Here is a 16,801-nt window from a genome sequence, read left to right as displayed (position 1 = left end):
AATATAGAAATATAATTGATTTATATTGGTCTTGAAACATATTGCAAAATTCTCTTAGGAATTCTAATAGTTGACCCACTGATTCATCCCTTTGGATTTTCTAAGTGCCTGTTGAATGATACGGGATGATAACAGAGAAGAGGCCATCAGTTTAGAAATCAGTAGAATATCTGCAAACTCAATAAAAAGCTATGTCTGTCTTTGGAAAAAAGGATCCCAGTGTTAGACTATAAGGCATTCTCCTGTGTGTGATATGGATGTGCATGCATGTGAACACACAGGCATAGAGAACCTTCCAGATAGCATGTAGGTGAATTGTGGACTGGATTGCAGGCAAACAGAATCTCCTCCTCAGTCACACTGTGACTGCCATACTTTCCTCCAACAAAGTCAGAGATTAGCACAGGTTGATTAAATGCAACATAATTCCCAGGTGAGATGTGACTTTCTTAGTTCTGTATAGGATTCTAAGCCTAGTAGGGTGACCAACCATCCTGGTTTGCCCCATGACTGAGGGGTTTCCCAGGATATGGAACTTTCAGTGCTGAAACCAGGACAGCCTCAGACAAACCAGGGTAGTTGTTCCCCCTAACTTTTAACTTGGCTTCTGTGGAGCCTGGTGGACCAAAGAAATCCAATGAGGTGAATGCCTGACCCCATATGCATACAAAGCAAAGACCGATTATGAGCACCATGAACATTAGCAGCTTTTGGGTTCAGGCCACACTCCTTCAACTCTTCAGACCTACAAGCCTACAGCTCCACCACCCAAGTCGCCTGCTTCTCTGAGATGTCTTCCTTGATACTGGGTAGACTGGGGGGTCTTTGTTAGCGGAGTTCTCCCAGAATCTCTTAGCAGTCAGTACCGTGGAGATTTCCAAGCACCACCCACTAAGATGAAGGTCCTGGTCACGCGTCCCCCGCCACACTTTAGACAGGTGAATTCCCATGTGCAATTTCCATCTCACAGCCAAAACGTCACCACTTTTCAAGCAAGAAAGCACATCTTTTCTTGCAAGTGAGTAAGACTATTATTGGGATAACCTAGAATTCTCTCCAATTGTTATTTTTTTAAATAAAATCATTCACAAATGCCAGTCATTTGTTTTTAGTTACAAATTGCTAGGAACATGACACATATATATGCCAGTACATTGAAATACTTTCTTGAAGGCCACCAGATTTGAAACATGTCTATTGGGGGCAAGAGAACACCTGTGTGTGGATAGGTAGCAGCAGAGACGTTAGAAGTCACCAAAGATACTGGCCGTGACAATAAGTTCTGACTCATCAGACCAAATGAAGATTCCGTGACTACCATCTCCAGACTGTAGCGTCTATGGCCAACAGCACTCATGAGTCATGGACATCACTCACCACCCCCAGCCACCCTACTATCATCCCTCCTCTCACTGTCTTTTTGCAGGAGCCTGCTTCCTGGAGGAGGGTTGCATCTTCATAGCCCTCTCCCAAACAGGCAGGAGGCTGAAGATCCAGATGTCCTGGCATCTGGTCCTGCAGGGTGACTGCCATCGCCCATCACTCGCAGGTACAGGGCTTCAGGGGTAGTCCTGCATGCACCAAGGAGAAGTGGAATCTGGACATCAAATCATAAAACACAAGCTTGGGTCCTAGCTTAAACTTTCTGAACCTTAATCTCTGGGTCTCACATCTCTCAAAATTTGCATGCCAAAAATCACCATCTTACCACCCACAATGTAATAATACATACAGGCAAGCTTATCAATGGATGCTAAAACCATTGGGTAAAATAATATTGAGGAATAGGATATTCATACAGTTACTTGTTAATTACAAAAGGAAAATGCATTTGTGCATTGGGGAAAGCTGTTGCATACCACCTTAACCAGGTGATCAAACTCATCCCCAAAAATGGAACAAATCGACAATATGTAGCCCCTGATGTGATGCAGTGGGAAATATACATCCGTGTATGTGGTAACGTTGCCCAAGCTTTAATCTGGATCTAATCATGAGGAAATAATTTGCATATCCTGATGGCTTGAACTCTTCAAAATGACAATGCGATGAAATATAGATGATGATGATGGATAGAAGATGATAGATATAGATAAAGATATAGATGATAGATAGATGATAGATAGATGATTGATAGATAGATATAGATATATGATATGTATATCTCCACTTTTATATCTATCTATATATTTTTAAGGTAAAATATTCTATATTTTAGAATAAAGGAGACTAAAGAAAATTGACAACCAAATGCAATGTGAGATCCTTGATTAATTCTAGATTTTTTTTTTTAAAGAATATAAAGGACATTGCTTTGGACACCCGTTCTGTACTTTGTCAGATTCTCGTGGTTCTCCCTCTTTCTCCAACAGTCGCTTTGGCTCCCACTGAATGCTGGCGTTGGTCAGGTTTATGCAGGTGGAATCTGACAAAGTCCCTACTTAACGTCAACTGCTGTGGGTCTTCTGAGTTCAGCCCCAGCGCTTCTCTGACTCCCCAGCACAGAAAGCCCACGCAGGAGCTGGAAACCCAAGGCTGCTGATGCCCCGGGGGTCACCTCTGACCACAGGATTCATGAGCCAGTGGACAAATGCTGCTCTCTCCGTCCTGCAGATGGACAGATGCTCTCTTAAGGATCACACAGTCAGCTCCTATGGATAATACTTCCTCACATTGACTTCCCCTCCTTCCAGGTTTCCCTCTTCCTAGCCTTCATTTATGCTTCCTGAGATTTCATTTCCCAAACACCTGCACTCAGGCAATTGTCTCAAGATCATTTTTCAGGGAAATCTAGGCTAAAAGAGACAGTTTGAGGACGGCTGGAGAAATTTGAATATGGACTGGGTAGTAGATGACATTACTGTATGAATGACAAATTCATTTGTCTGGTAACAGTGCTCTGGTCGTGCAAAGAATGTCCTTGTTCTTAGGAGACACATGCTGAAGTACTTAGAAGGTGAAGTGTCCTCATGTTTGCAATTTACTTTCAAATAAGTCAGCAAGAAAAATTGTGTGTGTGTGTCTGTGTGTGTGTGTGTGTGAGTGTGCAGAGAAAAGTTAAAAATCATTGAATCTAGATATGAAGGGTACATTGTTTATTTTACTATTTTTTCGACTTTTTTTTTATAGGTTTGGAGCTGTTCTATATAGAAAGTTGGGGGAAAGTCTCAGCATGGAGTTGAATTGGAGTGGAGTTCACCTGGGGTCCCCTGGCCACTGTCACCAGCCCTGCCCCAGCCCTGGGGTCTTGGGTGCTGCCCTGAACAGCTCCTCTCATCTGGATACCCACCTGTGCTGCCTTGCCCATGGGTTTCAGCCCTGGACAAGTTCACCATGGATTCAGTGAGACTGAAAAAATGACAATGGAATGTTCTTGGGGTGAAGGGTTTATACCAAACTTTATTTCCTCAGTGGCAGGTCAGTCACTAGAATCCCACTGTGGGGAAGTGGGGGTTCCTATGGCCAGGATCCTCACTGAACTTAAACCACCTGATGATGTAACTGGCATGCTGCTGAGCAGCTGCTCCCACACCTTTAGGCAATAAGCTATTATTGTGCTAGATAGAGAGCTCGGCCCAGGTCTCTGGGAGGAGGCGGAGACACTAGTGCTCAACCTACCACCAGAGAACAAGCTGGGTAATAAACCCTTTCACCCCAAGAACGTTTTGCTGTCAATTCCTTTGGTCACATTGAGTCCATAGCGAACTTGCCCGGGGCTGAAACCCATTGGCAAGACACCCATCCATTTAGAGCGAGTCTGCATGCAGCAGGCTGGTCTCTTGGGCCTCTCTGCCTGCACAGCAGTCCCAGTCTCTGTCCTCGGTGCTGCCACCCCTCCAGCCTTTGCTCTCCTGCAGCTGTGCAGCAGCCCAGAGCACTGGGCGGAGCTCTTTATATAGAGTCAATAACAACGTATTGCCCACACATGTGTAGTGAGCTAGCCAACCAGGGCCAGGTGAGAATCCTGGCCACAGGAACCTTCATTTTATCCACACGTGCCTGAGAGAACACCTGGGTAATTGCACCTGCAGGAGGCTAGGAGCTTGTTTTACTAGCTTGTGTTCCCTTTTGCGAGGGTTTCATAGCCTTGCTAAGGACCTTGGTGACATAGATGATGGGCTTCTTGGGCTCTGCAGAGTACACTGGAGAGCACCCAGTGAGACCAGGGTCAGTGCGTCTAGGAGGTCCTGGGGCCCATGGGATACTGGCACACAGATATCACCTAACCCCCAGTACTTTGGAACATGCACCCTCCCATGGCATACCAGCAGCTCCAAGGTCCTCACTGGCAGTCAAAGGCTCAGAGGGTGAAATGGAAGGCTCAGAATCACAAGCAAACAGCTGGGCAGGACTTTACAGATCACTGGATCCTAGCAACCATGACAAACTGGGACCACCTCAGCCACATGTCCCTCCCCCAGGCAGAGGCAGGCTGTGGCTCACTCCTTCCTACTAATGGCTGCTCACTACCTTTGGAGAGAGCCCCTCACATGTGTGATCAGCACTGAGAAGTAGAAATCTGATTCTTGAAGCTTGTATTATCCAGTCTCAGGGCACACCTGAATCCTTGCTCCCCAGGAACACCCATCAGAAATGGGTTGTCAGAGACTGGCCTGGATGCCCCCTTGGTCTCTGCTATTTCCCCTGGGATTCCTTCCCTCATCTCCCCCTAGTCCTGGTTGCCCTCCACTCATCACCCCCCATGGTGTTTGTGTCTCATGCCTGCCGCCCTCCAGCCCCACCCCCATCACCATGTTCTACACCATCTCACTTGGGCCACTACAGACAGCACCTGCAGAGAGCTTCGGTCCCACCTAGGGACTGCATATGCACATCGTGAAGGATGCATATTCCTCTTCACGCTAGACTGGAACTAGCATTGAATACCTCCTGTGTTCCAGTTGTCCCCCTGAATCTTCCCATCAATTCCATGAGGTAAGTATTAATATTCCCAACTCACAGATGAAGAGACAGGCTCAGAGACCTTCTGTTTGGACCTGCCAACTAATAAATGTTGATGGCAGGTTCATGGTACCAGATGACCAGGATCCCTAAGTCCAGCCTGTATCCTCCACATCGCACAGAGGCAGTGTGGTTTACCCACAAGGCTGGGCTTGACACTGCAAGACAGGTGGTCCCCACCAACCCTGAGCATGCACGTGTCCCCATGACCACCCAGGTGGGCGTGCCACCTCACAGCTGATGGCTGCATGCTTCTGGATTCAACCTCCTGGTGTTCCCAAGTGAGTTCAGCTTCTGGGTCATGCTGCAGCACAGGGAACACCCGTGAGCCCCAAACCTCGTACGGCATCTCCACATACTAGCTCTGCATTGTGACATAGCAAACTGCCCCATGACTTAGTGCCTTAAAACAGCAGATATTTGTCTCTTCCCTGTTTCTGTGAGTCAGATTCTTAGCTGCGTGGTTCAGACTCAGTCTCTCTGCAGTGAAGGGATCAGCTGGAGCTGCTGTTGTCTGGAGCTCTGCTGAGGCTGGAGGATTCGCATCCAAGCTCACTCCTGGGCTGCTGGAAGGAGGCTTCAGGGCCTCTTCCTGTGGGCCTCTGCACAGGGAGGCTCATGGCAGGCAGCTGGCTTCCCCAGGGATGAGTAACCCAAGAGAGGCTGAGAGAGAGAGACAGGCAAGAAGGCCCAAGGTGGAAGTCAGAGTGTTTTTTATAATTCTTTTATAACCTGATTTTGGAAATGATATACCATCATTGCCTCCGGATCATTCTTTCAACCATACAGACCAGAATTTGTACTGTGTGGAAGGGAAATAGACAAGAGCATGAATCTCAAGAGGCAGGGATCATGGACACCATCCTGGAGAGTGGCTATCACATCCCCCAACAATTTACCTTTCCCTAAAGCGTGCATGACTTCTGCAATCTGCTAGGGCACATTTGGGGGATCAAGGAGTTCCAAAGATACATGCGTGCATGTGTGTGCTTACACATGCACACACACACACTCACCCTTCAAGAGATTAATGATCCTGCCCTCCCCAGCCATCCTTGAATGATGCTGTTGAGCAATATTTATCTGCTTATGAAGAGGTACTCAGAAAACGGTGCTTGGTCAGCAGAGGCTGGGGGTTCCTTAGACAAGAGGACAAGGGAGCAGGGCAAGGAGGAAACGGTTGTCAGGATCCTGTCTAGGCAGCGAGAAGGTGAGTAGAGTCAGGAGGGCAGGGGTATGTACACAAGCGGGTCATCACCAGTTGGAGATCCCCACCCGGCTCCAGCACTGGGACACTTGGGACAGTTTTTAGCATTGGAGATGACAGCAGTGGGGGCGTGGGGGTGAATGAATGTGAGTGAGGTGGAGACGGACATAGGAAATGTAATCGTGGAGAGTGGGTCTAGGAAATTCACTATTTTAATTTTCTCTCCACCCATTCCTTTATCTATATCATCATGTGATCTTTGGAGAGTTCTCCTACTCTGGTTTCTAATATAACATACTTGTTTTTTTCCTCTTTTCTCATATTCTTAATTAGGTTAGCTAATGGTTTACTTATTTTATTGCTTTTTCCCCCTGAAGTACCAGTTCTTATGTTTATTTATTAGTTCTACTGTTTTTAATTCATTAATTTCTGTCCTTACCTTTGGTCATTTCTTCTTTTGCTTTTCTTAAGCTCATTTTGTTCTTAGCTTTTTCCTAACTTTTGGAGCTGAGCTCTTCATTCATTTATCTTCATTTCTTAAATGAATTTGAGATTAAGTATTGGAGATAATGACTTTTCTTCTGAGCATTGTTCTAGTTGCAGCCCATTAGGTTAGATTTTTCGTATTTTAATTGGTCTTATTTTTTAAATACTCTGCAATTTTTCTTTGAATTTCCTGACATGACATTGAGAATTTTGGGGGGTTTTGTTTGTTTCTTTTTAGGTGACAGGTGTTTGTTGTGATTATATTTTATTGTTATTATTTTGTTGATATTCTCTAATGTCATCAAATTGCAACCAGGGAGTTTCTTTATAATTTCTACTCTGTGGAGAGTAATTTGTTTTCTGTTATCCCATGTGACCAAGTTGATAAATGTTCCAGCCGACATTTCAGGGCGGGGGAGTGTGTTAACCGCTGTTGCCGTGTAGTTATGTAGTCTGATTCCTTACCGTGCTTTCTTGGTTTTACTTGATTAGTTACCATATTATTTTTTAGGTCTATTTATTTTTACCTATTTGATCTGTCATGGGCTAAGAAATGAGATTACCTGTTACAGTTGTGTTTCTCTATTTTTTTTCTGTTGTTTTTCCATTATGAATTTTATTGCCATGTTTTGGGTAAAAAGCATTTATGACAAACCACTGAGGATTGATGTAACCTTTACAGTATAAAAGGCTCTCCTCAGACTTCTGCTTAATGCCTTTTGCCTTAAATTCCACCTCAGCTGATACGAAGGCTTAGGCTTCTTTCCTCTTGCTGCTCTGGCTGGGTGTGGGCTCAGCGTCCTTTTGATTTTCCTCTCTTTGGGGCATAATTTCACATGCTCTCGTCTACACCGATATAATCTGCCTTTGTTTAAGAATTTGAGAGACTTTCTCCTTAACAGGAGTGTTTATCTCATTTGCAATGACAAGTGAGATACTCGTGTTTGTTCTGGGTCTTGTCATCTTTTTTATGTTCTTTTTAAAAAATTCTCCTTTTATTTGTTTTAAGAATGCTTGGTTGTATCGCCTGTTTTCTTTATTGTCCTTTGTATGTTTGCTTCTGATAATTTGAAAGGTTTAGAGATGGTTTTTATTTCTCTTCGTGGCTGCATTTTTAACTTTGCAGACTGTACTTGTGTCAACCATAAATACACTTCAAGTCCCACTTCAAGTCCTCGTGGCTCACCTGTGTGTTGTTGCAGGCATCAGCGCAACGGCCGACATCACACAGGCACAACCTGATGGTGCTGTGCCTTGGCAGGGGCCCTGCACTGCCCGCCTCCCTGGGGCTTTGCCAGCCAGGTGGATAATGGACGTCAGGAGACCCTGCATCGCATCCACACATGTGCGCCACACAAGTGCAGGGGTGTGTACATCCCAGGCGGTGAACCATTCACCAGTGAGAGAGAGGAGTATGGACATCTTCTCACTTTCGCCCCCTGGATAGACTGTCTGTCCCAAAACACTGTGTCAGTCTGCTTAGACTGCATAACAGCTCTTCAGACTGGTGGTTTAAAAAGCAGACATTTATTTTCCCACAGTTCTAGAGGCTGGAAGTCTGAAGTCAAGGTGTCTGCAGGTTTGGTTCTGTCTGTCATTCCTCTGTCTGTGGCCTAATCTCATCTTCTTATAAGAGCATCAGTCATATTGGACTAGGCCCTTCTCATGTGACTTCATTTTAGCTAATCACTTTTTTAAAGGCCCTATCTCCAACTACAGTCATATTCCAAAGTACTGGGGGTTAGGATTTCAACATATGAATTGCGGGGGTGAGGAGACAATTCAGCTCATAACACAGAGCTTATACATTTTCCCTCAGTGGTGTACCATGAGATGAAGAATCATTGGCACCTAGTGGCTTGATTATAAATCCTATTGGCTTTCCTTCTTCTCTGTGCCATTCTTTGTCCTTCTCTCCCACTTCCTGGGATTGAAGTTCCTAATAAATAAGTTCCATAAGCCTTTGCCTAAAGTTGTGCTTTCTGGGAGGCCAGGCTGAAACAACATTCAAACCTGAAGCTATCATCTTTAGAGGGTATTTGTTAACTCTCAACTATGAGCGATTAGGAGATGAAAATGATTCTTGTCCCCACTTCCTCTCATGTCATCTCATGTTCCAAATTCAATGACCCTATTGTTATCAAATACTTTTAATAGTTATTTTTATACCTTTCAGTAACATGTTTAGCTATCCATACCCATCATTTGCTCCCTCTCTCTGAGACATATCATTTGGTCCCAGCTTTGAAAGATGAGAAAATCTGCCTACTTACTCCCATATTGCTTCCCATTTTTATCTAAATTATTAAATTTATATTATTATTACAGCATTGTCATGGCTTACAACATTTACATTGTGTACCATTAACCATGGTTCTCGGTGTTCTTTTATCTCAGCTCCACAGTTTAAGTGGAAACATTGCTTAGTGTTTGACCTATTATCATGATTTTTTCATAATAAAATGACTTATACTAAGTCACTTCTTTCCAAGAAGAGCTTATGGTAATTACATTCTCCAAATTATTACATGTTTAAAGATAATAATCCCTTGTCCTTTTCTGGAGTGACAGCTTAGCTGGGAATAAAAATTTTCATAGGTGATACTGGGAATAATATATTATTAGCTGTCAAGTATTAGTTTCCCTCCCTGTAAGAGGATTGCCCATCCCTGCCTCCTGCCATGTGATAAGCACTGCCCCAGAGTAGGTGGAATATATAGCCCTCTCTCCTGTTGATCATGGGACTCACTTTGGCCAATCAAGTGTGAGTAGAAGAGCCATATGCCAGTTCTGAGCAGAAGACATGTATGTCTACCAGTTCTTTTGTTCTTTTATTTCTTCCATGAGAATTAAATGTCCCAAATATGGGCTGTCCCTTCAGTCTGGATGCTAAGATAAGAAAACTACTTAGAATGAAGATAATTCATAAGAGGCCATAGCAAACCCAGAGCTGCCATAGCCAAGATGTACTGTGAGAAAGAAATGAACTAGTCTCTGTAACTTCTTGAGATCTGGTAAGCACAGCACTTCCTGTGAAATCTGCCTGATTTCTTTTCTAAGGGCTTTGGGGTCTTCATTGCCCAATTGCTTTCAACCACTGAGTATGCTGTGCAAAATCTGAGGGCAACCTGATTTCTTCTTTATTGGTGATTTGGGGTTTTTGGCATGATACACATCAGATTTTTTTTTTAATCTTCAAAGTCCGGAAACATTACTATGATATATCTTCATACATTTTTCTCTCTCTTTATTTGTTCTGGGGTAGAGTATATCCTTTCAATCTGCTTATTTAAGCCTTTATTTTAGGCAAGTTTTCTTATATAGATTGAGATGATATTTTCATTATTGGTGTCCCTGAAGAAAAAAAAGAAAAAATAGAACAGAAAATAAATTGAGTAATAATAAGAGGCATATACTTCAACCTTTTATATACTATTTACAAAATTTTATATTCAATTTTGTCTGTTCAGGTTTGTGTTCTATAGCTAACATTTTCCTTAAATCCTCTTAAATATTTTTCTCTCCTTTCATTATATTTGATTTTCTCTAAAAAAAATCCTCCATTTCTATATTTTGGGTATTGTCTCTCCTTACTGCTGATTCTAATTTGAACTTCTTCTGTAATGTTAAGATAGTGATAATGATAAGAATTATGTAGCACTCACTATTTGTCAGGAAACAGTCCAAATGCTTCCCCAAATATTTATCCTCACATCTATTTTATGACATGGGTGCTATTATTATCCCTATTTTTTAGATGAGGAATCTGAGGCACAGAGAGGGGAAGTCACTCACTAAAGGTCACACAGCTAGTGATAAGCAGAGGCAAAATGTGACCTTAGGCACCTGCCCTTATCTTCTATTCTATTCCTCCCCTTTTCCCAGTCATCCATACTAATTTTTCTTTATCTTTTTCATTTATTTCCTGATGACCAACTCACTTTTATCCTCTCCTTGTGCCTTATTCTCTTCCTTGAGCGAACTTCTGACTCACCATTTTTATCTCCTTCGTGGCATAATCATTCTGGGGTTCTCCCTCTACCTCCTGACTGTCATCACCCTTGCTTCTCTTATTCTTGAAGTTCCTTGCGCAGATTCTGGCTTCCTTTTGGTTGTTACTCTTCTTTCAACGCAGGAGATGTTTTTGCTCAACTGACTTCATGTGAAAAGACAATCTGGGGTCCGGAAGTAAGCTGTCTGTAGTCAGGCAGGTTGCGTTCCAGTCCACCGGCTCCTCCTCACTAAGGCTTTCCCTGGGATATGACTGTGCTCTGGACTAACAGAAAATCTCCGGGGCTGACAGTGAAATAGCGCCCTCTTCCCTTGCCCCACCCAGTGTGTCACGTGTTGGTTTTGCCCTCTGTTGATTGATTATTTATTCCTCTGCAGCTCTTCAGGGGCTGCTTGCCACCCACAGTCTCCCTGTCATTTTGAAACATGCCTATTGGCAAGACGATGTTTCTCTCTTTCTCTAGGGGATCCTGCCTCCGAGGTCACGCCACGGTGTAAACAAAGATTTAGGAGGCTCTTGCAGCCTACTTTGCCAATATCTCTCCAAGATTTGCAGAAGCAGCTCTCACAGCATGCTCCCTCCCCTGGTCCAGTTGTCCCTGCATGTGCAGTCTATTCCCATGCTTTGTAGTTGAGGGTTACAGGCATTTCTGAGTTTCATCTAAGATAAAAGTCACTTTTCTCTTTCAAAGAAAAGAAGAGCAGAGATACCTTTTGTCAGCTTTAGCCAAAAGCCCCACCCATTTAGAGTCCTGGACCAGGAAGGGAACGTGGCTCTCTGATCCTGGAAAGGTACAGTCCACAGCAAAAATGTCCCCATCCTTTGTTGTGTCCATGGAGTAAGAAGTTACCCATTCCTGGGCAGACTGCACACGAGGGCGCACACCCCAGGGGGCATTTTGGAGCTGCCTTCTTTGCCAACAAAGACTTTTCAATATAATACATAGTGGCACATTAAAGGATGCCACTGAGGAGGTGATCAGAGCAATTTAGATTTTCAAATCATTGGGTTGGGGAGAGGGTGGCACTCACCACCCCTGTGAAATAGCGGCCGGTGCTGGGGTCCTGGCCTGGGCTCCCCTTCCTGGGCCGGAGAAAGGGGACGATGGCCTGGTGTCATCTCTTCTCTTTACCCTGCTTTCTTTCCTCCTCCTTCCTCTGCTCCGTCATTCTAACTCCCATCCACTATGTGAAATGCCTATGGCATGAAAACCATGTGGAGCCAGGCAGAAAACTCTTAGGCACCAAGCCTGCGGCAGAGGGAATTGGCACGGGCCTGCATTTCTAGGCCCTGGAGACAGTGTTATAAGATGACCAGCATTAAGAGGAAGGGAGAAGAAAATTTTGAATTTAGGTCAGAGGTGGAAAGGGTTTCATAGGTTGGAAAGAGGGGAGGAAAGCTGAGTTAGGGAGACAGAGCTAACTGGATCCAATTCTCGGCTGCACCACTTACCAGGAAGGACCCTAGGCAATGTGATTCTCCTTCTGATTGCAATTTCTTAATTGATTAAGTGGAAACAATAGTGCGATCATGTCAGAAAGATATTGTGAAAATTAATGGGATTCTTTTGGTTCTGGAAAGTGATGGATTTAAATGAATACAGAAACCCTCTATCCATAAATATTTAGAAATGCTAGATAAATACAAAATAATTGCTTAAAATAGAGAACTCACAAGAAAGGAAAATCCTCAGAAACAAGGGCAGTAAATGTGTGAATGCAATGACACAACAGTTCTGGTTACATTTGTTCAACAAAAGACACACACGAATTGTTCCTACCTTCAGTTTTCCTAATAAGCCTCAAGTTGGAAATAGGCCAAATGTCTGCCATCAGTAAAATAGGCAAATAGTGATATATTCCAATAATAGACCATCGTAGACAATTACAGCAAGAGACCGTAGTGATATTCAGCAGCATGGAGGACGTTTACAGGCAGTTTTAAATGAAAGAAAAAAGACGCAAAGGAGCACATAGGATCTGAACCTCTCTATAAAGTTCACATACAGATAAAAATAACCATTCTGTCTGAAACTGGGGTGGTGCAGTCATAACTCTACGTGCTTGTCAAAGCCCATGGCACTTTACATCACAAAGAATGAACTTTGATGTATGCAAAATTTTGAAAAAAAATCAACTGGGATGTCAGGGGGACCCCAGAATAGAACACAGACTATAATAAATGAGTCTAACCGTATTACAAATGTAATGATATATGACAGAAGAGAACTGAAGGGGGCGGGGAGAAGCTGACCTAAGAAATTTTGGAAAACTGTGTTTTGCCTGAAAGCTATAAAGCTAAAGACAAAAAGAAACATAAGTGTTGCATTCTGGTTGGTAAACTTTGTTTCTCACAGGGGTACAAGTAGATAATTCTAAAACTACATTACATGTATCCTAGGGTTGAACAAATTAGTTAAGAAATGGCAGATCATAGAAGCCAGAGAAAGTCACAAATAAGCGAGGCTGTGAGGCTGGAATGAAGACTAGAGTCAGACAGTATGAATTCATGTGTCATTTAACATATATGCACAGGTGGATGGACACTGAAATGAGTATAGACGGATTCATACACACTCATTTATTTCCTAGCTCTGTCTGCTGAGACACCTGGAAGCAGTGACATCCCACCAGCAATGACCACACTCAGCATCCATATCTGGCCTTCCAAATAATTATTCTCCAGTAAAAGGAACCAGAGCTCCTCAGAGAAATGGCTGATTCTAGACCTGGGGCAGGAAGTATGCAAGATGAGTCTGGAGCACTTTCTAGTGCCGGAAAGTAAGGAAGTGCTCAAAAAGGAGTAAACCAACAGGGCAGGTTGTAGGGACACAGGAACCTTCCTGGAGGAGCTCATAAACACCACGCCTGGAACAATTTGAACAACACAGTGATTAACATAGTGTTGTTTTAAGACCCAGAGTATAAGAAAGATGTACAAGAGTCCATGTTGATATAAATAAATGATTTTTTAAAATAAAGTGGTAAAAGGGACAAATTTGGTTTATGATGGTAGTAAAAGAGACGCATTTTGTTTATTGAAGAATTCCAAATGAGTAGATATTCCCCTCTCTAGGATTCTACACCCTACCCCTCACTGAATGAGGGCTGAATTTAGGGACTTGCTTCCAAAAAATAGGGTAAAAAAGTGGGGAAATAGCAACTTGACATGGGAGAAATGTAGCAGACACCACCCTAACCAAGTGATCGAGTTCATATGGCCAGAGAAAAGTCATGTGGGTCCCATGGACCCCTAATGATGTGAGGAAAAGGACACTTCATCTCTCTGAGATTCTTCCCCAAACCCAGAACCCCAGTCATGGTGGAAAAAAAATCACAGACCTAAATTGAGGGACTTTTTTCAAAATACTCACCTAGAGCTCTTCAAAACTGATGGTTATCAAAATGCAAGGAAAGCCTAAGAAAGTGGCAAAGACAAGAGACAACTAAGGAAGCATGATGAGTAAATGCAACATGAGGTCTGAGATGAGAGAGTGGAACAGAAAAAAAGACATTAGGGGAAAAACTGGTGAAATCTGCGTAGAATCTAGAATTTAGTTAACAATCATGCGCCAATATGAATTTCTTAGTTGTGAAAGATGTAAATATTAGAGAAAGCTAGGCAAAGGGTACATGAGAATTCTCTGTACCATCTTTGAAACTTCTCAGTAAATCTAAACTTTTTCCAAAATAAAAAGGTTATTAGCTATAACAATCACCCAACTGATTTTAAAAATGTATGTCCACACAAAAACTTTCACATGAATGTTTATAGCATCTTTACTCACAATTACCCAAACTGGAAAAACTCAAGATGTTCTTCAATAGCTGGGTTACTGGATAGACAACTGTGATTCATCCATACAATGGAATACCATTCATTCATCAAAAGGAATGAGCTCTCGAGCCACAAAAAGGCATGGATGAATCTTAAATGCATATTGCTGAGTTGAAGAAGCTGATCTGAAAAGGCTACATACTATATGATTCCAATTATATGACATTCTGGTAAAGGAAAAACTAGAGACAACAGAAAAATCAGTGGCTGCCAGAGATTTGTTGGGGGAGAGGAGTTTGAATACGTGAAACCGAAGGGATTATTTAAAGGCAGTGAAATTATTCTATATGATATTTAATGATGACTATATGACACTATATTTGACATTATGTGTCAAAACCTATAGAACTTGACAGTACAAAGAGTGCATTTTAATGTATACAATTAAAAACAATTAGGTCAGTGGATTCCAGAATGGAATGCAGAAGGTGACAGAGAATCTAATCACTACAAATGCATGAAACAAACTCACTAAAGGAGGTGAGGGGTGGGGAAGATGCTGACCTAGATAATCCTGGAAATGAGTGGAGTCTGTAGAACCAAAGGCAGAAGAAACTACATGAGCGTTCTACTTTATTTGAAAGAGTTGTTCCCATGTGGGTGTGGCTCATCAATTCTGTGCCATTGTACATGTGCATTGAAATTGAACAATTAAGTAAATGGATGGCGGATGGTGGGAGCCAGATTTCTCATCGCGAGAATGAGAAAACACAGAGAAGCAAGGAGAGGAGTATCCACGCGGTAATGGGTGAGAGCTGGAGCCATCAGTGTGAGCTCATGTTTATTTTAATATAGAGACAGAAGTGTATAAATATAAATACTTATAGATACATGGGTTAAAATGCAGAAAAATACTTATTGCTCTGTCAGTTGAGAGAACCTAGAAGCAACTACATCCCAATAGCAACAAACACACTAGCACCCAGATCTTGATTTCTATTACCATTCTAATTATAAAAGCAGGACTCCTTGGAGAAATAACTCCTAGGACTTGGGCAGGAAATGTACAAGATGAGACTAGAGCATCTTAAAGCACCAGAAAGTAAGGAGGTGCTAAAACACACCACACACACACACACACACACACACACACACACACACACACACACACACACGAAGATGGGGATATGTCAAAGGGACACAGGAATCACCTGAAGAACTCCGAATGGCCAAAACTGGAACAATTTCAGTCATAAAATAAATAAAATAGTACTGAATTAAACCCAAAGCATAAAATACATATCCATGAGTCCATGTTGATATAAACAAATGATGGAATAAATTAATAACTGGTGGAGAAGGGCAAATCTCTCACACAGAAGACTTCCAACTACTTATGTAAAGACTCCTCCCTTTGCCCCTAGGTCTGGACTGCATATAAGCACTTCCTTCCAAAGAATACAATATTGAAAGTAAGAGCAAAAAAGATCAACTTTACAGCAGAGGAGCCCAGTGCACACTACCTAAAACCAGGTGATCAAGGCTAACATCAACAGTGATCTGTCATGTTGGGAGTATGTACCTTTGGTATGGTGTGGTAAGAATGGCAATTTCTCTCTGTGGTCTTTCTCCTCCAAACCCTATAATTCCAGTCTAGTAAAAAAAATGATATTAATGCTCCTGGGTGAGCTGCTCTTACAGTATGACAGATTGTTAGAATAAAGTGGTGTCAAGAAAAATAAAAACAAAGACACACATGCAAAACAGATAAAATTAAATCTTGGCAACCTTGGAGAGTAAAACTACAAAGGAACTCCAGAAAGTAATTACCATAAAAGTCAAGATGGTGATTAATTTTGGTGGTGAGGGACATGAGGATAGTTTCTGGGGGGTGCTGACAATGCTCTGTTTCCTGACCTGGGTGATGGTTACATAGGTCATAAATTTGTGGAATACTGGCAATGGATTGTGGAGCTATACTTATTTGTTTTGTGAATTTCTCTATATGTGCTTATGATATAGTGATTTATGGGAAATATATATATGGTCATTCAGATGTCCAAAATATATTTCTCAGATAAATTTGGTCTTCATCCACAGTTCCTGAAAACCTTCAGACCCATAAAGGTGAAACAGGAGTCTTGTTAGGTTAATGAGGAGACTTCTGGACCCCACCCAAGGGCAGGGGCTGGTTGCCAGGGGGACCAACCATGTGACTAGAGGGCAGGAACTTTCAGACCTGGGGCCCCCCAACCTCCTGGGAGGGCAGAGGGCAGAGGGCTGGAGGTTGAACTGGTCAATGGCCAATGACCCAGTCAATCGTGACTATGCAGTGAAGCCCCCACCAAAACCCAGGA

The sequence above is a fragment of the Manis pentadactyla genome, chromosome 4 (genome assembly GCF_030020395.1).
Source record: "Manis pentadactyla isolate mManPen7 chromosome 4, mManPen7.hap1, whole genome shotgun sequence".
NCBI classification, from domain to species: domain Eukaryota; kingdom Metazoa; phylum Chordata; class Mammalia; order Pholidota; family Manidae; genus Manis; species Manis pentadactyla.
Note: the sequence above shows the minus strand (reverse complement) of the source record.